Consider the following 22,708-nt stretch of genomic DNA (forward strand, 5'->3'; position numbering starts at 1 on the left):
GGGAAGCCTGCTTCTCCCTCTCCCACTCCCCCTGCTTGTGTTCCCTCTCTCGCTGTGTCTCTGTCAAATGAATAAATAAAATCTTTTTTAAAAAATGAGTTATATTTAGGAATGCATGCCTAGGTGGTCGAACTGAAGAAATGATGACCACTGGAAGTCAGGATAGTAGTTAACACTTAGGGGGAGGAAATAGAATTATAATCATTTGGAATCAGTAGTTAAGAATTGAACATCTGCCTAGAGTCTGGGCTTAGTTCTTGTGCTAAGGGAATCAAGACATACACAGGTAGACTATTTGTTGACCTGGATAATAGTTTCTGGGTATCACTTTATTTATGAAACCACATACACACTTTTTCCTTTTTTTCTGTAAGTATGTTATCTTTCACAAAAAAAAAAAACCCTTAAGAATCAGAAGTCATAATTTCCTGTCTGACTCTGTAAAAACTACAACAAAAGGGAACCAAAAAAAGAGAAATAAATACTGAATACAAATTAGGGTAATTTTCTACCAAAGAAATGAGTGATCTCACAAGATATTAAGTCTATAAATTCTTCTTAGAAAGTATAAAAAACGAATGGGACCTAAGTAAATATGGGCTAAACAACAAACAGATTTAGGTCCAAATCCCTTGGCCCTACAATATCTCCTTAGGCAAGTCACTCCCCCTGAGTCTGCTGATCTTGAAAGAGGATCTAACACCTACCTTTTTTCCCCAACCCCAGCTTTGTCCCTTTTCATGACCTCTTCCCCCCTTCCCTTGCTGCCATACTCTCTACAGCAGGGATGGGGAAGAGAGAAGCTGGGACAAGGAAGGCAGACGCCATCATAAGTGGTCCTGCCAAAAGACCTGTCGGATCATGTTTGAAGCTGACTCTCTTCTCAGATGCACTTTTGTGGGTTCTTCAGAGTCTCACCTCAGAGACCTTCTGGCTCCACTGACAAGAATAATTCATTTTCCTCCTGGCTTTCTTGCTGTTACTTAAAAACCCAACTGTTGTAGCTTCATTGTCCTTGTAGGCAGTGTATCTGGGCAGGAATCAAAACAGCTCCAGACTGCCCCTCTCCTGCACTAGGCCTGCCTCTGAGGTACAGGAAACATTCATATTGCTTTGCCCTGACACATGTGGGAGTGTAGACAAATTCCAACACAATCACCTCCTGGATAGCTTTGCCGATGGGAGCAGTTAGCCAGCTATAGTTCTCTCCTTGTTGGATTTTTTAGGGGATTCAGACCCCAGTCCTCTGGTCCCCCTAACTGAAGAGAACTCTTTAAATCTCTAAATGGTCCCTCTCAAGTTCCCCTCACTAGATATCAAGCGAGAGAGCATGCACCTCTACTTCTCCCATGCGATAAAAGAAGCCATAGCGTAATTTTGTGGAAGAATCCTCACAAAATGTTCTTCCTTGACCCATAAGTGTCCTTCTTATGTGTTTTAGAGCCTCTAATTGGTTCTTGAAATATGTCACTTTTGAATTTCACACTATTGTACCTTAGTGTCTTGGCTAAAATCCCAACAGCACATTCTGTTATGATAATAATCAGCAACAGATGAAGTTAGGTCCATCTTCTGATCAAATTCAAGAAGAATCTAATTCTTAAATGAATAGTTACTTGCCATTGTTAACTCATAAAATTTCTAGCTTTTACAAAGTTTTAACATGGCAGCCCAGAGAATGCAAGGTCTTATGGGTTATGATACACATCATAAAAATAAAAGACTGCTATTGTCTTTCACTATGAAAGACTGTGAAGTCTGTGATTATTATTAATAAAAACTCAATAAAGTTTTGAGGTAATGTATTTGTATACTCAGAGATGATCTCATTTAATCCCCAAACCTCTGTAGGTAGGTACTCCTATTAAGTTCATTTAACAATTGAGAAACTGAAGTACATAGTCACTATACCCAGCATGGTAAAATTTTTATTTAAAAAACACGCAAACAATGAATCATGGAACACTACATCAAAAACTAATGAAGTACTATATGGTGACTAACCTAACTAACTAAACAAACAAACTAATTAAATAAAGCAAACTAGCCCAGTCCCTTGATGGAATTCAACCAAACACCTGCACAGGGTTTCCTATTATTGTTGAGAAAACAGATCTTTTTTTTTTTTTTTTAAGATTTTATTTATGTATTTGAGAGCGAGAGAGCACAAGCAGCGGGAGTAGTAGAGGGAGAGGGAGAAGCAGACTCCCTGCTGAGCAGGGAGCCTGATGCGGGGCTCAATCCCAGCTCAATCTCAATCCCTGAGATCATGACCTGAGCCAAAGGCAGATGCTTAACCATTTGAGGCACCCAGGTGCCCTGAAAACAAATCTTTTTCAATGGAAGAGGTGCTATTTAAGTTATGGAATAGCAACACTCTCTCCCTTCCTATTAAAAGTGCCATTTCCTTCAAGGCACTATCCTAGGCTGTTGATAATATAAAAACAACCAAGAGATTTCTCTACCTTCCAATAATTTTCAATCTAGTACCATATATGCAAACAAAAGTCCAATCAAAACACCACATGGAATATAATAACTGCCTTAAGAGATACAGATGTCAAAAAATGTATAATAAAGTCTTTAGAATATGTTTGTATACGTGTGTGTGATATTAGAGAGAGAGACATCCAGGAAAGGGCACGTTGGGGAATCTTTTTCAAAAACACCAGGAAGCTTTCCAATTTTCCCATTCAGATCCTGTTTCCTACCAAGAATCAATCCTCAGCTCTCAGTATATGGCCAAAGTGATGCACATCACTCAAAGGAAGTGTTGGGTTTAATACAGAAGAAGACTTTCCTGCAGGGGTGCCTGGGTGGCTCATTCGGTTAAGCGTCTGTCTTCAGCTCAGATCATGATCCCAGGGTCCTGGGATTGAGCCCTGTGTAGGGCTCCCTGCTCAGCAGGGAGCCTGCTTCACCTCTCCCTCTGCCCCTCCCCCCTTCCTCATGCTCTCGCTCTCAATAAATAAAAGCTTTAAAAAATAAAAAAAGATTTTCCTGCATATTAAGTAAAATAAAGGTGTTATAATTATGCAGATGTAAATGACTGCAAGCACAAAGTGTTTACAATTGAAAATACTCAAAGGGAAGAACTACTATAGTTCGTTTAAGGTTGATATTCTTTTGCCCTTTTTTGGTAGCTCCAACCCCCATTTCCACTTGATCTTGGCCTCTTTCAAGACATCTTTGCTCTGTAATATTTCAACATTGGTCTAATAGCTTCAAATAAAATGCAACAATAGTATACAAAACTGAGATTAAAATGCAAAATATTATTTAACAAAGTCCCAATGACTCTTGGGGCACAGAGCTGTCTGGAAACTACACAAAAATTCAAGAATGAGTAGACTGTACTTGACTTGACCATTTCATTGCCATCCTAAATTTTATTTGGTAGTTATATTTCAACTAAGGAGTGGTTTTTAAATTATTTGCTTTTGAGGCACTTAGGTGGCTCAGTCAGTTGAGCGTCCAACTCTTGATTTTGGCTCAGGTTATGATCTCAGGGTTGTGAGACTGAGCCCTGTGTTTTGCTCCATGCTCAGCAGGGAGTCTGCTCGAGACTCTCTCTCTTGCTCTGCCTCTCCCCACCACTCACACGTGCACACTCTCTAAAATAAATAAATCCTTAAAAAAATTATTTGCCGGGACGCCTGGATGGCTCAGTCAGTTAAGCGGCTGCCTTCGGCCCAGGTCATGATGCCAGGGTCCTGGGATCGAGTCCCACATCAGGCTCCTTGCTCAGCAGGGAGCCTGCTTCTCCCTCTCTCTCCCTCTGCTTGTACTCTGTCAAATAAATAAAATCTTTAAAAAAAAAAAAAATTATTTGCCATCAACTTCTGTTAATAGAATCAGAGTAAAGTGGTCAAGCAAACCCTCCTGCAGAGAACAATTATAATGTGTGTGTTGGAAAAAAAAGTATTTAAACACAGGAAAATGTCTAAAACAGTCAGAAGGTGGAGGAGAGTTTATCCTTGAAAAGCTGAAACTGAAAGAATTAAAAATTTTAAGTCTGTGGGTTTTTTTGAGAATCAACAAACTATACAGGTGCTGGATAGGCTAGTTAGAGGCCAGACTAAAGAAAAGTAGCAGCTAGAGAAAAAGAAAAGCAGCAGCTAGAAGCTGTAAGAACTGAACAGAGATTATCACCTGCTGCACATCATGGAGTGACAGTTTGCAGTTTGAGTCTAGGCAAGCTAACTGCCTACTAGGAACAAAAACTCAATAATCCTTGGAAGAACACAACAGAATCAGAGCCTTACTTCAAAATATATCTACAATATATGTGTTTCAACCTAAGATTATTAGACATTGAAAGAAATAAGTAATATTAATTGACGCTGAATGGGCTAGATATTGCATTTAGCAAAGATTTCAGAATGTTTATTATAAACATGTTAGAAGTATAGAAGGATAACATTTTCAAATAATTAAATATAAAGTATAGTCTTAGTGAGTGTGCAGATAGGGAATCTCAACAGTGAAATGGAAACCACAAAAGAAAAGGAAACTCTAGGGGTGAAAAGCCAATAACTGAAGAATGCATTCATAGGTTCACTAGCAGATTGATAACAAAAGATAAAAAAGAATATGGAAATCTGGGGACGCCTGGGTGGCTCAGTCAGTCAAGCATCTGCCTCCGGCTCAGGTCGTGATCCCAGGGTCCTGGGATCAAGTCCTGCATCGGGCTCCTTGCTGAGTGAGGAGCCTGCTTCTCCCTCTGCCTGCTGCTCCCTGTGTGCTCTCTCTCTCTCTCTCTGACAAATAAATAAATAAAATCTTTAAAAAAAAAAAGAATATGGAAATCTGAAGACAGGAAATAGCCAATATCAAGAAGAGAGAAAAAAATAGTGAATAAGATATTAAATAAGAATGAGTCTTAGAGATCTGTGAGACAAAAATCAAAAGGCCCAACATATGTACAACTGAAGTCCTAGAAGGGAAAAAGAGAAAGGAGCAGAAAACATATACAAAGAAATAATTAATGGACCCCCCAAAATCACAAATTTTGTGAAAAACATTAACTTACAGATCTAAGAAGCTCAAAGAACCTCTTAGCAAACCACTCCTAATCACATCAGAAACTTCACGCCAAAGACAAAGAGAAAATTTTGAAAGCAGCAAAAGAAAAAAATGATCTATTATATCCAAGGAAAACAATGATACCATTATCAGTTGGCAACTCATAAGAAATAATGGAGGACAGAAGACAGTGGAACTGTCATATTCAATGTGCTGAAAGATGAAAAACTGTCAACCAAGGATTCTATATCCAGCTAAACTATCCTTCAAAAAAATGAAGATAAAATAAGAACATTTTTAGATAATAAAAACAGAGAATGTGTCACTAGGAAACTTCCCCTACAAGAAATACTAAAGAGACTGGTTCCGGCTGAAGGGAAATGATACCAGCTGACAACTTGGGTGCAAAGGAAGGACTGAAATACACATGTACATGCTTTTTCCATATAATTTATTTATAAAAACTTATATGACTGTTTAAAGCAAATTATAACACTGTATGTAGATGTAGTATACGATAACAACACTAAAAATGAAGATAAATGTTATATACTATTGCAGGTTTCCTATATTTCACCTGAAGCAATGCTGTATTAACTTGAGATGCATTTGGGTAGCTTAAAGATGCAGATTATAATCCCCACAGAAAGCATTAAAAAATAATGCAAAGAGATATAGCTAAATGGTCAACCGAGAAATTAAGATAGATTACTAAAATTCTTTGATTAATGGTTAAGGCAGAAGAGAAGGAACAGAAGAACAAAAAACAGATGCGACAAATAGAAAACAAATAGCAAAATGTCAGACCTAAATATGACCATATCAGTAATTACATTAAATAAAAGTAGACAAAAGATTCTAATCAAATGGCAAAGATTATCTGACTAGATTAAAAAAAAAACAAGAACCAATTATATCCTGTTTAAAGAGATGCTTTTAAATACAAATATACAAATCAATTGAAAATAAAAAGATGGGGGAAAATATGCCAGGTAAATAACCCTAAGAAGGCTGGAGCGGCTCTACTTGTTTTAGACAAAACAGATTAATAAAACAAGTATTACTAGAAACAAAATTCTGAAACATTTTATAATGATAAAAGTGTCAATGCATCAGGAAGATATAACAATGATAAATTTATATACACTCAATAACAGAGCTTCAGTAATATAGGAAGCAATAAAATTTGATCCCTACTTTACACAATATTTTAAAATTACTTCAAAATAGATAAAACTTAAATGTGAAGCTGAAAACTATGAAACTTCTAGAAGAAAACACTGGAGGAAATCTTTGTGACCTTGGGTTAGGCAAAGATTTCCTAAATACAATATTAAAAACACTCCATAAAGTAAACGTCATTAAAACTAAGAACTTCTCTTTGAAAGACACTTTTTTAAAAATTTATTCAAATTCAATTACCATATATTATTGGTTTCAGAGGTAGAGGTCAGTGGTTCATTAGTCTTATATAATACCCAGTGCTCATTACATCACGTGCCTTCCTTAATGTCCATCACCCAGTTACCCCATCCCCCCACCTCTCTCCCCTCCACCAACCCTCAGTTTGTTTCCTGTGCTCAAGAGTCTCTTATGGTTTGTCTCCCTCTTTGATTTCGTCTTATTTTTTCCTCTCTTCCCCATGATCCTCTGTTTTGTTTCTTAAATTCCACATATGAGTGAGATCATCTAACAATTGTCTTTTTCTAATGGACTTACTTCACTCAGCATAACACCCTCCAGTTCCATCCACGTTGTTGCAAATGCCAAGATTTCATATTTTTTTGATGGCTGAGTAGCATTCCATTGTGTGTGTGTGTATACATATATACATATATATGTATATATACACACACATATATATGTATATGTGTGTATATAAATATATATACATATACACCACATCTTCTTTATCCATTCATCTGTCAATGGACTTCTGGGCTCTTTCCACAGTTTGGCTATTGTGGACATTGCTGTGGTAAACATTGGGGTGCAGGTGCCCCTTCGGATCACTACATTTGTATCTTTGGGGTAAATACCCAGTAGTGCAATTGCTAGGTCATAGGGTAGCTCTATTTTCAAACTTCTGAGGAACCTCCATCCTGCTTTCCAGAGTGGCTGCACCAGCTTGCATTCCCACCAACAGTATAAGAGGGCTCCCCTTTCTCTGTATCCTTACATCTGTTGTTTCCTGACTTGTCAATTTTAGCCATTCTGACTGGTGTGAGGTGGTGTCTCATTGTGGTTTTGATTTGTATTTCCCTGATGCTGAGTGATGTTGAGCATTTTCTCATGTGTGTGTTGGCATTTGTATGTCTTCTTCACAGAAATGTCTGTTCATGTCTTCTGCCCATTTCTTGATTGGATTATTTGTTATTTGGGCGTTGAGTTTGATAAGTTCTTTGTAAATTTTGGATACTAGCCCTTTATCTGATATGGAAAGACACTGTTAAGAGGATGAAAAGACAAGCCACAAACTGGGCAGAAAGATCTGCAAATTATGCACCTAATAAAGAACTTATATCTAGATTATATAAAGAATTCTTAAAACCCAATAAAAAGCATACAGCCCAATTAAAAAATTGGTAAAGATCTGAAAAATCACTTGACAAAAAAGATATATAAGTGGAAAATATGCATATGAAAAGATGCTCAACATCATTAGTCATAAGGGAAATATAAATTTAAAAAATAATGAATCCTGGTGATGGGTATTAAAGAGGGCATGTATTGAATGGAGTACTGGGTGTTATACGCAAACAATGAATCATGGAACACTACATCCAAATAAATAAATAAATTTATTTTAAAAAAATAATGAAAAACCACACACGCCTATTAGAATGGCTAAAATGAAAAGGACTAATCATACAAGTGCTGGGGAGGACATAGAGCAACTGGAACCTGCAACTGGAACCATCACACACTGCTACTAGGAATATAAGATTGTTCAATCGCTTTGGAAATCAGTTTAGGAATTTTTTTTTTAAGTTAAACTACCCCTATCATATGACCCAGCCATTCCACTCCTAGGTATTTACCTAAGAAAAACAAGTATACAAAAACTTGCATACAGACATTTATAGCTGCTTTATTTTTAACAGTCAAAAACTAGAAAGAATCTAAGTGTTCAGAAATAAGTGACTATATAAACAAAGTAAGGTATATTCATATAATGGAACACAACCCAGCAACATAAACAGGAGTGAACTCCTGATAAATACAACAACATGGATGAATACCAAAATAATCACACTCAGTGAAAGAAGATCAAGAGTACATAAAGTATGATTCCATTTATATAAAATTCTAATATATGAATTAATCTATAGTGACAGGAAGCACATCAGTGTTTACCTGGAGGAGGGAAGAAGCTAGAAGAGGGATTACCAAGGGGCACAAAAAAACCTTTGAGGGTGATGGTTATGTTCATTAGCTTGACTGTAGTAGTGGTTTCACTGGTATATACATATGACAAAACTCATCTAATTACATACTTTAAACATACAGTTTATTACATATAAATTATACCTCTATAATGCTGATTAAGAAATGAACCCATATGGAAGATTTCAACAACAAAAAATAGATGTCATAAAAAACAAACACATAAAACAAACCTAACAGAACTAGACAAATCCACAATCACAGCTGTATATTTAGCACATCTGTCTCGGTAGTAGAAATAAGAAGACCAAAAAAATCATTAAAATATAAAATTCTGAGGACACTATAAACCATTTTAACCTGACATTTATAGAACACTATATCCAACAACAAATGCCAGGAAAAGTGTTAATCACCAATGAGGGTGGGGTTGAGACAGATGGAAAAGAGAACATTTCTGGGATATCTCCTAATCCATGGAAAGCACCTGCACAGAATTGTCATTAGCTCCTCGGGCAATCCTGTGAGGTATTATCTTCATTTTAAAGATGCGGGAAAGGGGCGCCTGGGTGGCCGTCGTTAAGTGTCTGCCTTCAGCTCAGGTCCTGATCCCAGGATCCTGGGATCGAGCCCCACATCAGGCTCCCTGCTCGGCGGGAAGCCTGCTTCTCCCTCTCCCGCTCCCCCTGCTTGTGTTCCCTCTCTCTGTCAAATAAATAAATAAAATCTTAAAATAAATAAATAAATAAATAAATAAAAATAAAGATGAGGGAAAAGAGATTATGGGTCCTAGGCAACTTGCCAAGGTTATATAACTTTGGTGGGATTCAAACTAAATATCCAGGTTGGAAACACAAATAAGATGACATGCCCAGGGCTCGTGGGTGGCTCAGTCGGTTAAGCGTCTGCCTTCGGCTCAGGTCACGAACCCAGGGTCCTAGTTGTAGCCTGTTTCTTCCTCTCCCTCTGCCACTCCCCCTTGCTTGTGTGCTCTCGCTCTCTCAAATAAATAAAATCTTTTTAAAAAAAAATTCAGAATAAAGAAGACATGCCCAAGAGTCCTTCATTAAAAAACACCCACAAGGCACACACAGCCAGGCACTATGTTTGAAGTTGTGGATAAAAAGTTATCCCTTCCTGAAGAAGCTCACAATCTAGCTAAATTAAGACAAAATCCAGTGAATTCACAGTTCCACGCATCATCCTCTGTTCCAAACACAAAGTGATACAGTTAGATACAATTAGATACAATTAGAATATACATATATATTTTTTAAATGATTCAAAAAAGACCTAGTCATGGGCTACAGACTACCTGCAAAAAGGGATAGGCTAAGTTGGGCCTGCTTTCTGGAGTCCAGGTCTAGAAGCAGGCATTGGCCATTGTTAAGAGGACTAAAAGTACTCCCTGTGAGACAGAAGAAAGCAAAGCTCACTGACAAAGGCCAGAACTGGAATGCCCCCACACCTTTTAAAAAGGAGACTGGAGGCAAGACTGGGAATTTAGTGATTTCTATCCAGATTAAAGATTTAGAATCCTACAAGCCTCCAGGGGAAGGGAGGATACAGCCTCAGCCTCATGAGTAGGCCTGAAACAAGGTCCCAACTGGCTCTCTGGCTGGTCTGCGAGATTTTTAGTGTTACTGTGGAACAAGAAGCTTAAAAGACCTTGTTCTAAACTGGGAATTTAGCGAGCCCAGAGAAGACCCATTAGAGAGGGAGGGTGAGGAAGGAGGGAATCAAACAAAACAATATACTTCCGGGCGCCTGGGTGGCTCAGTTGGTTAAGCGACTGCCTTCGGCTCAGGTCATGATGCTGGAGTCTCTGGATCGAGTCCCGCATCAGGCTCCCTGCTCGGCAGGGAGTCTGCTTCTCCCTCTGACCCTCCCGACCCTCCCCTCTCTCATGCTCGCTCTGTCTCTCTCTCTCAAAAAAATAAAATCTTAAAAAAAAAAAAAAAAAAAAAACCAATATACTTCCCACTCAGAATGATTCTGTAAACTCAAATTCAAAAAATTGAAGCCAGTCCCATGCCAACAAACTACCAACAAATTACCAATTAGCAGTCACTCCAGATGAAATTAATTCTGTAGACCAGTGTGACTACCACTCCAAAATGAGTATGTTTAGAACTTTCAAAGAAATTAATAAAATAATATTTTCATTAAAAAAACACTATGAAACAGGGGTGCCTGGGTGGCTCAGTCATTAAGCATCTGCCTTCAGCTCAGGTCATGATCCCACGGTCCTGGAATTGAGCCCCGCATTGGGCTCCCTGCTCTGCAGGAAGCCTGCTTCTCCCTCTCCCGCTCCCCCTCTCTGTCAAATAAATAAATAAAATCTTAAAAAAAAATAAAAAATAAAATTGAAAAAAGATTTTATTTATTTATTTGAGAGAGAGAGAGAAAAAGTGAGTGAGAGAGAAGGAGCAGGGGGAGGGGCAGAGGGAGAGAGAGAAACAGATTCCCCACTGAGTAGGGAGCCCGACGTGGGGCTCGATCCTGGGACTCCGGGATCATGACTTGAGCTGAAGGCAGTCGCTTAACCAACTGAGCTACCTAGGTGCCCCCCACCAAAATATCTTGAACTCATGATAGAAAAGTATTTCCAGTCATAGGCACAAACCATGAAGAAAAATATGGATAAAATTTACAATTCCTATGCAAAAAAGGACACTAGAACCAAAGCAAAAAGAAATGAGCCACAGGATGGGAGATCACGGCAGGGCATATAAGTAGTAAATTATTATCATTTGCATTTATAAAGATAGATTATAAATCAATAGGAAAAAAGACAACCCAATAGAAAAATGGGCAAAAGAGTTCAGAGGCAATACACAGAAAAGAAAACCCAATAGCCAATTCACATTTACAAAGATGCTCATTAGTAATCAGAAAAATGCAAATTAAGAGAATAATAACAGACCATAATTTGGCAAATAAGAAGTCTGACCATACCAAGTTTTAGTGAGGCTATGGGAAAATGGGAACTCCTGTGCATACCAACATCAATTGAAATAACCATTATGAATAACAATTTGGCAACATCTAGGAAAGCCAAGGACATGCATACTCCACATTCTAACAATTCCACTCCCAGTTATGTACTTCAGAGAAATTTTATACATGTGCACAAGAAGACCTGATTAAGAATGTTCACTGAAACGTTGTTGGTAATAGTAAAAAAATGGCAACAACCTAAATGCCCATCAGCATTAGAATGAAGAAATGTTGGTGTTAATATCTAATGGAATACAGACTCACACATGTAGTATAATACATGATGGGAATAATAAAAGCAAATTCAGCACAGTGATTACCTTCTGGGAAGGCATAGGTGAAGATTAGAAATAAAGAAGGGGGTACACAGGTGACTACAATTGAGTCTAATATTTTACATTTTAAAAAGGAAAAAATATTAGAATCTGAGTACTGAGTAGTAGTTATATAGAACATACATTTGTTGTATTATTCTCTACATTTTTCTGTTTGTTTGAAATATTGAATAAAAAAAGATACATAAAGTTAGTTTTCAGATCCTCAAAGGTTCCTCACAAGTAGTCCTCTAGAATACCAGAGGAGGTAGAATAACTTTATTAAAAAGGGCTAACAGGGGTGTCTGGGTGGCTCAGTCGTTAAGCATCTGCCTTCGGCTCAGGTCATGATCCCGGGGTCCTGGGATCGAGTCCCGCATCGGGCTCTCTGCTCAGCAGAGAGCCTGCTTCTCCCTCTCCCACTCCCCCTGCTGTGTTCCCTCTCTCACTGCCTCTCTCTCTCTCTGTCAAATAAATAAATAAAAATCTTAAAAAAAAAAAAAAAAAAAGGGCTAACATATGGGGTGCCTGGTTGGCACAGTGGGTTGAGCAGTCAGCTCGTTTCAGCTCACGTCATGATCTCTTGGGTCGGGAGATCGAGCCCGCGTAGTTCTCCAAGCTCAGTGTAGAGTCTGCTTGAGATTCCCTCTCCCTCTCCGTCTGTCCCTCCCACTTGTGCTCTCTCATTCAAATGTTTTTTTGTGTTTTTTTAAAGGGCTAACATAGGGAAAACAATTTCAAACTCCTTCCATTTATAAAGCTCACTATAAAAATGACAGACTATTCTGGCAAAATTGAAATCTTCAAATCCCATATATTCCACTGCTCTGGAATTAAAGCTTCTCTTCACATTATATCATTAACAGTTCTGTTAAAACATCAAATATATATTTAAATAAATATTCAAAACATTGAATTAAAAATATATCAAATAACAATAGAAGAGCTTTTAACCGGAAGCGATGGAGGCATCACTTCTGTGTAGCGATTTCATGGTGCTCACAGATGAGAAAGACTTTTTCTGGGGGGGGGGGGAACCTTTAAGTTCCCAGGTGCTGGCAGTTAGGAGCATAGTTCTAACACTTGCTGTGGCATCTATCTGCCTTAAAACTACAGGTAGTTTGAGGTTCTATTTTATGGTTTCACTGATTCTGCATGGCTAACTCGTATCTACAACTCTTGGAAACCCCATTCTCAAATAAAAATACCCAAGTCTTATCTCAACAGTAAGATAAAAACTTGAGACTTCTTTTTATTTTTTAAAGACTTATTTATTTTATAGAGAGAGGGAGCATGAGTGGAGGGAGGGGCAGAGGGAGAGGAAGGAGGAGAGAAGCAGACTCCGCACTCAGCGGGGAGCCCCACACAGGGCTCAATCCCACAAACTTAAGATCATGACCTGGGCCAAAACCAAGAGTCAGATGCTCAACCAACTGAGCCACCCAGCCACCCTTGTCTTCTCTACTTTTTTAAAAGTAAACTTTTTAGAATAATGTTAGGTTTATAGAAAAGTTGTGAAAACAGTACAGAGAGTGCCCATATACTCCACATCCAGTTTCACCTATTACATCTTACATTATTACGGTAGATTTGTCACAATTAATGAACATTGATACATTATTCAGTCTATACAAAGTCCATACTTTATTCATATTTCATTAGTTTTTACTTAATGCCCGTTCTAGGATGCCACTTTATATTTAGGCATCATGTCTCCTTAGGCTCCTCCTGACTGACAGTTTGCCTGACTTTTGTTTTTGAAGACCTTGACAGTATCGGGGAGTACTGATCAGGTATTTTGTAGACTGTCCCTCAGTTGGGATTTGTCTGATATTTTTCTCATGCTTAGACTACAGTTAGGAGTTTTGGGGAAGGAAGACCACAGAAGTAAAGTGCCATTTAATCACATCATATCAAGAATACATAGTATCACAATATGACATCACTTTTGATATTAACCTTCATCACCTGGATGAGGTAGTATTTGTCAGGTTTCTCCACTGTAAAGTGTACCTTCTTTCCCCCTTTTTCATACTGCATTCTTGGAAGTCACCAAGCACAATCCATACTTAAGGGGTAGGGAATTATGCTGTACTTCCTTGAGGACAAAGTATCTATCTACATAAATTATTTGGAATTCTGCACAGGAGATTTGTCTATTCTCCCACATTTACTTATTTGCTCAATCATTTATTTATATAAGTATGGACCAATGGGTATTTATTTTATACTTTGACTTACAATCCAATACTACCTATTTATTTTGTTGGCCGTTGGAAACTCTTTCAGTTGGCTCCTGTGACCCTTTGACGTACCCCAAATATTGTGGAGGAGGTTTTTTTGTGGATTTTGCTTTGTTTTTTGAGCACTTCCTGGCTTGCAGGTACTGTGAGATACTCCAGGCTCATTTTATATATTTTCTGCCCCAGTCCTAGAATCAGCCACTTCTGTAAAGAGCCCTGGTTCCTTTCAGAGAATGGTATTAGAAATCAAGACCTGGGTGCTTAGTGTGCTTGTTGCTATGTTTCTAGGCCCTCTCATGTCACAGAGCTAGGTAATGCATGTATGTACATCAACCCATGTATATACCTATTTCTATAAATACTTCCTATACGTAACCATCCAGATCTACATTAAACTAAACAAATTCATATCAATTCCTACAACCCTAATCCATTATCACATAAATCATCCTAGCCTTCTCCATTGCTTGTCTGTAACCTTTCATTCCCACAGTGAAAATCTCAGAATCTCCTATTTTTCACCTCAAATAGTTACACAAGTAAAAGGAGAAATGAACTTATGCTTTAAGAGGAATCACTTCTCCAAATAACAATATTTTTCTGCTGATAGTATCAAGATTCTGTAAATAAAGAACTTTAAAGCAACACTTCGCTTTGGATGAATATCCAAATGTTCACTTTCCAATATTTCCAGGTCATGGCATACATAGAAAATAATAACACTTGTACAGACCACTGAGGTAAAATGGACAAAGTTGTTCATGGCTGCAGACAGGTTCATCTTTAATTTACAGCTCTCAGAAATTCAAAGCCTAGTACACAGATAGTTGAGTTTGTGGGTTTTGTTCTTCCCACTCTTAACTTAGGTTGACAATTGCAGCCTCTAATGCAAAGTTCTCACTCCGATTTATTGAAACTCACACTAAGAGTAATGAACATTTGGGGTGCCTGGGTGGTTCAGTCGGTTAAGCATCTGCCTTGACTCAGGTCATGATCCCAGGGTCCTGGGATGGAGCCCCGTGTCAGGCTCCTTGCTCAGCAGGGAGTCTGCTTCTCCATCTCCTCCTCACTTGTGCTCTCTAATAAATAAAATCTTTAAAAAGAAAAAAGTAATGAACATTTTCTAACCTTACCATAGTTCAAAGTAGAAGATAAAACCCTGCAGCCCACAGCCATAATGCAGTGTGCCAGTCATACAGCTAACTGAGTCTGCTCAGGTTTCTCAATCTCCACGAGAGGATGCCGACCTGACAGGCTGCTAGTTTGATCTCTAAAGGAGATGAATCCAGTGTAATTCAAAATAAAATACCCACAGTACAAGTCCTAAACTCCTGGGCAGCTCTTATCAAAAGCCCTGTTGAAAGCAATGACATTTAAAGATGGGGAAATTGTGCAGTGTACTCTCCATGTTACCCTTAGATTAGGCCAGACCTGGAACCTGTGAACTCGGTCAGATCACACAGGCCCCTGATGGCACTGCTTTCAGATTTGTCTTTTTTTTTTTTTAAGATTTTATTTATTTATTTGACAGAGAGAGAAACAGTGAGAAAGGGAACACAAGCAGGGGGAGTGGGAGAGGGAGAAGCAGGCCTCCTGCCGAGCAGGGAGCCTGATGTGGGGCTCGATCCCAGGACTCTGGGATCATGACCTGAGCCAAAGGCAGACTATTAACAACTGAGCCACCCAGGCGCCCCTAGATTTGTCTCTTGCTGTCACAGCCTCAGCTGTTAGAGAGACACTTAGAGAAACTGCCTGATGAAACCCATTACATTTACATCTACCATAAAGGTAACGCCAACATTCTTTCCTTCATTCCTCGGTGCTTCCTACAAGAAGCTAAGGGTTAGGAAACCCTTCATTTGCTTGAGTAATAAGTAAATTCTCTCCTCTTTAACCACCTCCATCATGCCTTCCTTTTCATTCTGGTTGCCAAAAGCCTAGATCCATTTTTGTTAATTGCATTATAACAATACAGGCCCTTAATGGTTTAGGTATTAATTAGGTAATATTTTCCCCGGTCTTAACCACCCACCATATATTTTCAATGGTTCCTGATTTCTTATTTTCTGCTCCTATCTTACCATTTTATTTGTGTAGTGTTCCATGCTTCTGAAAACCACCTAAAATCCTTTGTGGAATGAGGAAGCATAAGTTAATACACATATAATCCTATTATTACCATACTTGTTCAAACTTGGCAGTAATGACAGGATTAATGGCCTATAGTGGGCAACTTGGTTAAGAGGAAAATTTTTTACTATGTTCTTATAGAAGAGATTGAAAAATATTCTCCAAAATACAAAGAAAATAAACAACTGTTCTTTCCCTGAACATCATTTTCTTATAAGACACTAATGACATTAATTTTAAATTCCAGGCCACCAAGAAAAATACTTTTCTAATTAGATCCCCGTCAAACAGCCATTTCTGTGTGGCTCTTCTCCACCACGGTGAACTTTCATCTCTTTCCTTAACCGCGAGAACTACACAGGTAGTGGCTACACCAAGAATTAAAATCAGACCTACTACCTGGCAGCAGGTACACTAAAAATATACTCAGGACAAGCATCTTGTCTTTGTAAGGAGAAAGGAAAACTAACACTTAGTGAGTACCTACTATGTGGCAGACAGTATGTGGGGCACTTTATTATTTTTTTTAAAGATTTATTTATTTGAGAGAGAGCATGAGAGGGGGGAGGGTCAGAGGGAGAAGCCGACTCTCCGCTGGGCAGGGAGGGGGATGCGGGACTCGATCCCGGGACTCCAGGATCATGACCTGAGCCGAAGGCAGTCGCTTAACCAACTGAGCCACCAGGCGCCCTACATGGGGCACTTTATATATACCACTTGGTTCAATCTTTGAAGCAACCCCAGAATATAGACAATATCCCTGTATTACAGTGTCTGAAATAGCCAAAGCTCAGGGATTAAGTGATTTGCCTAAGGGTACTCAGCTATTTAAGTGGAAGCCTCCAGATTTATACCCCATACTGTCTGGTCTAGAGCTCTGCTCTGTCCATTCCTTCACCCCTTGTAAACAACCATACTGCTTTTATGAGCTCTCGTCAGGGCACCTAAGCTAGGGAACATGTTAAAGCTAGGAGAACAAGATAGTAACCCTTCAGCAGGATGATAAGGATCCATAAAAATGCTTCTTTGGAAGAAGAGGTTAGAGCCAAGCTTATCCAACTGGCCTTCAGTGTTCTCTCCCTCTTCTGCTTCTGCAGCACTTACAGTTGGTACCACTCACTGTCAGCGACCCCAGGTTCTTTACCCTGTGCATTGTCCACACACACACACACACACACACACACACACTCCTGTCTCTCCAAGTCTCAATTTCTTAAATGCCACCACCATACGTTACATATGCTTTCCCCCTTCCATTCTCCATATTATAGTAGGTCATCAAAAAGGTATCAAATGAATGAATGGGAGCATTCAATCCTGAAGGGGGAAGTTACTGCTGGATATATAAGGTCAGATCACTCTACCTTTCTCAAAGAAGGCCGCATCCACCTCCTTTGTCCACGGTAAGATGTACCTCCCTTACTGCAGCAGCGTGACCTCTGAGAAGCCAGAAGAAAGTTCTTCACGTACAACTAAAACTACTTACAGCATAGCATCAACAATTTCTATATTACTTTACTTCTCCCACAATGAAATAGTCCTCATTCACTAAGACTTTTCTTGAATTTCTCAGTATAACCTGTTCTGCTGTAAGACTCACAGAACTAAGTCCTATGTAACACTGAAGGATTTTTTTAAGTTATCTCTAATAAAATGTTGAAAAGAGCATAGTTAAGGTAAGGGCCAAGACATGAAAGGAAACATAAGTTCCATCAATCAGATTTGTATGTGACACATTCATTCATTCAATATTTATCAAAGGCCTGTAACACATGCACTGTTGCTGTTTTACGTGCTCAGGAGACAGAGAAATGAACAAATCCCTGCCCTCATGGAGCTGCCCTTCCACTGGGGGATAAAAAGCTAGGGAGAATGGTTGATATACTGGCTGGCAAAAATCAAGACTTGAAATCAGTATCAAGAGAAGACCGAAAGCAACAAAATCAAATTTAATGGAGGAAAATATATATAGTATTTTACATGTAGAGTCCAGGAAATTAAATGGACAAATATGAATGAGAAGGGGTTATAAAGCTTTATTCATGCAATAAATACGTATTAAGTCACAGACTCTGCTGGGCACTGGGGATCTCAAGTCCCTAATCTCAAGAAGCTCATAATCAGGAGAGACAGACAGACAAGGACAGAGCAGTATACAGCGTGATAACTGACCAAGGTATGAACCATATATTGGCACCATGAGAAGGGGTACCCACTCCGGGAGGGGAGGCGCTGTCAGACACTCTTTCCTCAGGGTAACGCCCAAACCATCTTGAAGGATGAACAGGCCTTAATCAGGCAAGGACTGGGGAGAAGAGGCAGGAACATTCCACATAGAGGGAACAGCATGTACAAAATTAATATCTATATTAATAGATATAATATTGTGGCTGTCAAAAGGTACAGCCAGAATCACAGTACAGGTGTGTCTGTTGTTCTAAGAAATAGAGTTCAGGGGCGCCTGGGTGGCTCAGTCATTAAGGGTCTGCCTTCAGCTCAGGTCATGATCCCGGGGTCCTGGGATCGAGCCCTGCATCGGGCTCCCGGCTCTGCAGGAAGCCTGCTTCTCCTTCTCCCACTCCCCCTGCTTGTGTTCTCTCTCTTGCTGTGTCTCTGTCAAATAAATAAATATATAAATAAATAAATAAATAAATAATCTTTAAAAAAAAAAGAAAGAAATAGAGTTCATATGTTAGATGTTAAGGAGTCATCATTAAGTTTTAACCTGGGAATTACACGAGCAGATGGTATTCTAGAAAGTCCATTCTGCGAACAGTTTAGAGAGCGGACTATTCATGGGGGAGACTGGGAGGGAGGCAGCTGCAGGCTGCTACAAGCGGCCAGTGATGATGGTCCAAACCCTCAGAAGTAGCAGGGCATCCAAAGGGACAGATTGGAGATGTGGGTGGTAGAATCAACAGAACTTAGACTGATTAGTTATAAAAATAAATAAATAAATAAAGGGAGTAGCAATAAGTTGACTCTTAAGAGATCTGGCTAGGCGACAAAGTGAAGGGGCAGAGTCTAAGAATGTGGAAAATGAATGGGTTTGGGAAGTAGGGAAACGGAAAGATGAGTTCATTTGAAAATGCCAGCAACTACTCAATATGTCTGGATGTAAGGCAAGTTTCTTCTTCCAAAACGGTTCCTCAGGAATAATTGAAATAATTGCTTTATATTAAAGCAGTAGTTGCTTTATACTAAATTCTCTTTTAAAAGTTTCCATACATGGGGCACTTTCTCAATCTCTATATTTTGAACAAATTATTGTTAGGGAAGTTACAAATAAGCCTCAAACTACCTCAACCATACCTACTGTTGTTAGTTTTGGATAGTACTAGAGATCACCTGATGGATGGGATTGGTAAAAGGGAACAAAAAAGTTTAACACATTTATATATTTCCCTGGGAGCATACTTCACACTTGCATGTTTGGATGCTACAAATTTCAAAAAGCAACACAGTGAGTAAGCACTTATGTTGTGGAGATCACAAATATGCACCCACATGACAAAACATCTGTCCTAATAATGCACCAGTAGACTTGCCACAAGGAACCTTCCTGGTTCCCTAGCCTCTTACTTCCATTCAGGGACTTCCCAGGAGAGAGAGGCCTGTCTCCACCCCCTCAGCAAATACTCCTGGGGAGGATGACTATCTGCTTGGTGCCTTTGGTGGGAGGAACTGAATATGCTCAGTCAGCCCCTTCTGAGCCACAATGCTTAGTAGTGGCCTGTCCTCAAGAGGTCCAAATTCCCTGATCATCCATGATATAAGCTTACAAGGCAAAGCCTGCAGGAGAGATGTACAGCGGACCTGGAACTGCCACACCAGCCCTGTCCTTTAAATACAGAAGGAGATATCAGGTGGCCATAGATCATAATGATATTGATGATGATGACAGCTGACTTAAAACTCACCATGTGAGTTTAAATGGTGACTTAAAGGGGCACCTGGGTGGCTCAGTGGTTAAGCGTCTGCCTTCGGCTCAGGTCATTATCTCAGGATCCTGGGATCGAGCCCCGAATCAGGCTCCCTGCTCGGCGGGAAGCCTGCTTCTCCCTCTCCCACTCCCCCTGCTTGTGTTCCCTATCTTGCTGTGTCTCTGTCAAATAAATAAATAAAATCTTTGAAAAAAAAATAAATGGTGACTTAAAACTCACCATGTGCTGGACACTCTACATGCTTTACATATATTCAGTCATTTAATATCCACAGCAATTGCATGAGGTAGGTTACTCTTAAGAACACTGAGACATGGAGATTTTAAAACCTGCTAAAAATCACACAAATCTAGTGGGAGGTAAAGCTGGAATTTGAGCCAAAAGCCCTCACTCTTAGCCACTAGGCTATATTGACTTTAAAATGATCTAACCAAAATTGTAATATTAAGAGGATGAGAGAAAGGGTAGTATGAAAGAGTCGTATCTTCATCCTCCATAGAAGGAAGTCTGCAGATAAGTTTGAAAATTCAAAATATAGCCATATTCTATAGAAATTTTTTTTTAGAAATACAAAGATAACCATAAGAAACTGTTAAACAAGTTGAAAGCAGTGCCTTTGGAACAGAGTAACCAGGGTGAGGGGGAGTGGGATAGGGCAATGCTACTTTTTTTTTTTTTTTCCTGACAGAGAGACAGCCAGAGAGGGAACACAAGCAGGGGGAGCGGGAGAGGGAGAAGCAGGCTTCCCGCAGAGCAGGGAGCCCGATATGGGGCTCGATCCCAGGACCCTGGGATCATGACCTGAGTCGAAGGCAGACGCTTAACGACTGAGCCACCCAGGCGCCCCACAGGCAATGCTACTTTTTATTAGGACTTACAGAAGTCTTTTACACTATATACACATATAACTGATAGTCATAATTAATTTTAGAAAACTGATACCAAAGTTTGTTAGAATTAATCAGGGTATAGGTCTAGTCTGCTTTTAAAAATCATATGACCCCATTATGATGAAATAATAAAACTACCCAGCAGACAGCCTAAGCTGAGAAGATACCACTGGGAATAGGAGGGTCATAATGGTGATATGGCCTGGCTCAAGATTTGACAACTCTGATCCAAACTCCTAGGAAGAGATGAAATCTGTGGGTCGGATATCAAAGAAACGGTAGATTCCCTAAGCCCAGTCAAAACACAGCTTGTCCTGATGGGGGGTTGAAGGGGTAACAAGAAACAATCTTATGCTAATGGGGCACCTGGGTGGCTCAGTCGGTTAAGCGACTGCCTTTGGCTCAGGTCATGATTCCCGTGTCCAGCCCACATCTGCATCGGCTCCCTGCTCAGGGGGGAGCCTGCTTCTCCTCTGCCCCTCCCTCTGCTCCCCTGCTCATGTCTTATGCTTAGAACTGGTTTTATCTGAGCTAAAAACTGACTTCAGTTACTAACTTGCCAGAACATCTAACCCTGGAAAACATAAAGACAACTATCCTTCCTTTAACAACAAGAATATCTGCAATGTGAAGGGGAAATGGAGGGTTAAAGTCATTGCCGTAAAGCAAACCAGAGAACAGTCCTGACTATGAATAGGCCACTTCACCTGGCAATGTCAGTTCTGCAAAGGAAGGTAAATATCAGGCCAGCATAAGTAGAGGAAGTAGAGGAAGACAATTATTTCAAAAAACTCCCTTGTGAGAACTGGGAGAATTTGAAATTATAAAGCTTTATCTTGCTTTTCAATACTTAATAGTATTAAGCAACATGTGTTGTTTTAAAAGGTAAAAAGGAGTATTAGACCTCACAGAACTGAGTAACAAAGATCATCCTAGACAGCTACAGTATCTCCAATTCCCTTCAAACGGGAAGGAAGACCTGTTTACTCCTTTCTAAGGGGTTTACCTGAGTACAAGTAATTTAGGTAGGTGTAGGATAAACTCTAAGGTAAAATTTCCAGTTAATCTCAAACCATCACCCCTTTGGTAGCCCAGAACTTGGTATACATTTCCTATAGGGTTTTGTGCTAAAGTAACATTTATCAAAGCTTACTATGTGCCAGGAACTGTGTATGTGCCTTATATGCATAATTCATTTAATCCTTACAACAACCCTGATTGAAGCACTCTACTATCCTTGTATAAAAGGGGAAACTGAGGCAAAAAAATGGTTAAACAACTTGCCCAAGGCAAGATACAGAGTGGAGGAAGACAACCCAGACAGTCTGAAGGCCATGTCCTCAGCCACTGCACACCACCCAAGAACCCAGTTTGTAAAGGGCTACAGCAAACCTTCTGGAGACACACAGAAGCACCTCCTCCTAAAACTGTCATGTACAAACAAGTCTCAGTATTCTAAGAAAGCATCAACCTACACAAGTTTGTACCTAACACATGGATTTCTGTCTTGGTGAATCAAATGCCTCTTTGCCCTGCCCTAAGTACCAACTAAACAAAGATGCTCTGATAAGAACATTCCTAGCCACAAGTAATTCTGCCAGGGAGTTATTTACTACTGAATGGCAGGAAATTATGAGAGCCGTTAAACTGCCAAGATAAACCACAAACTGCACATATGGCTGGATTGCAAGCCAGGGCTCTCACTCACATTCCTCCCTGACTGGAGTTAGGACCTAGATCATCTTTTATATGAAGAATTCATAAAGACAAGTTGA

General features: G+C 39.5%; 1 protein-coding gene across 1 annotated transcript in view; it reads right to left on the reverse strand.

The window, feature by feature from the left end:
- SLC16A10 (solute carrier family 16 member 10) overlaps positions 1-22,708 on the reverse strand; it is a 113,197-nt gene that overhangs the window by 42,720 nt on the left and 47,769 nt on the right. The window lies entirely within an intron of this gene.

Source organism: Phoca vitulina, unplaced genomic scaffold (assembly GCF_004348235.1).
Source record: "Phoca vitulina isolate PV1807 unplaced genomic scaffold, GSC_HSeal_1.0 scaffold9, whole genome shotgun sequence".
Classification (NCBI taxonomy): domain Eukaryota; kingdom Metazoa; phylum Chordata; class Mammalia; order Carnivora; family Phocidae; genus Phoca; species Phoca vitulina.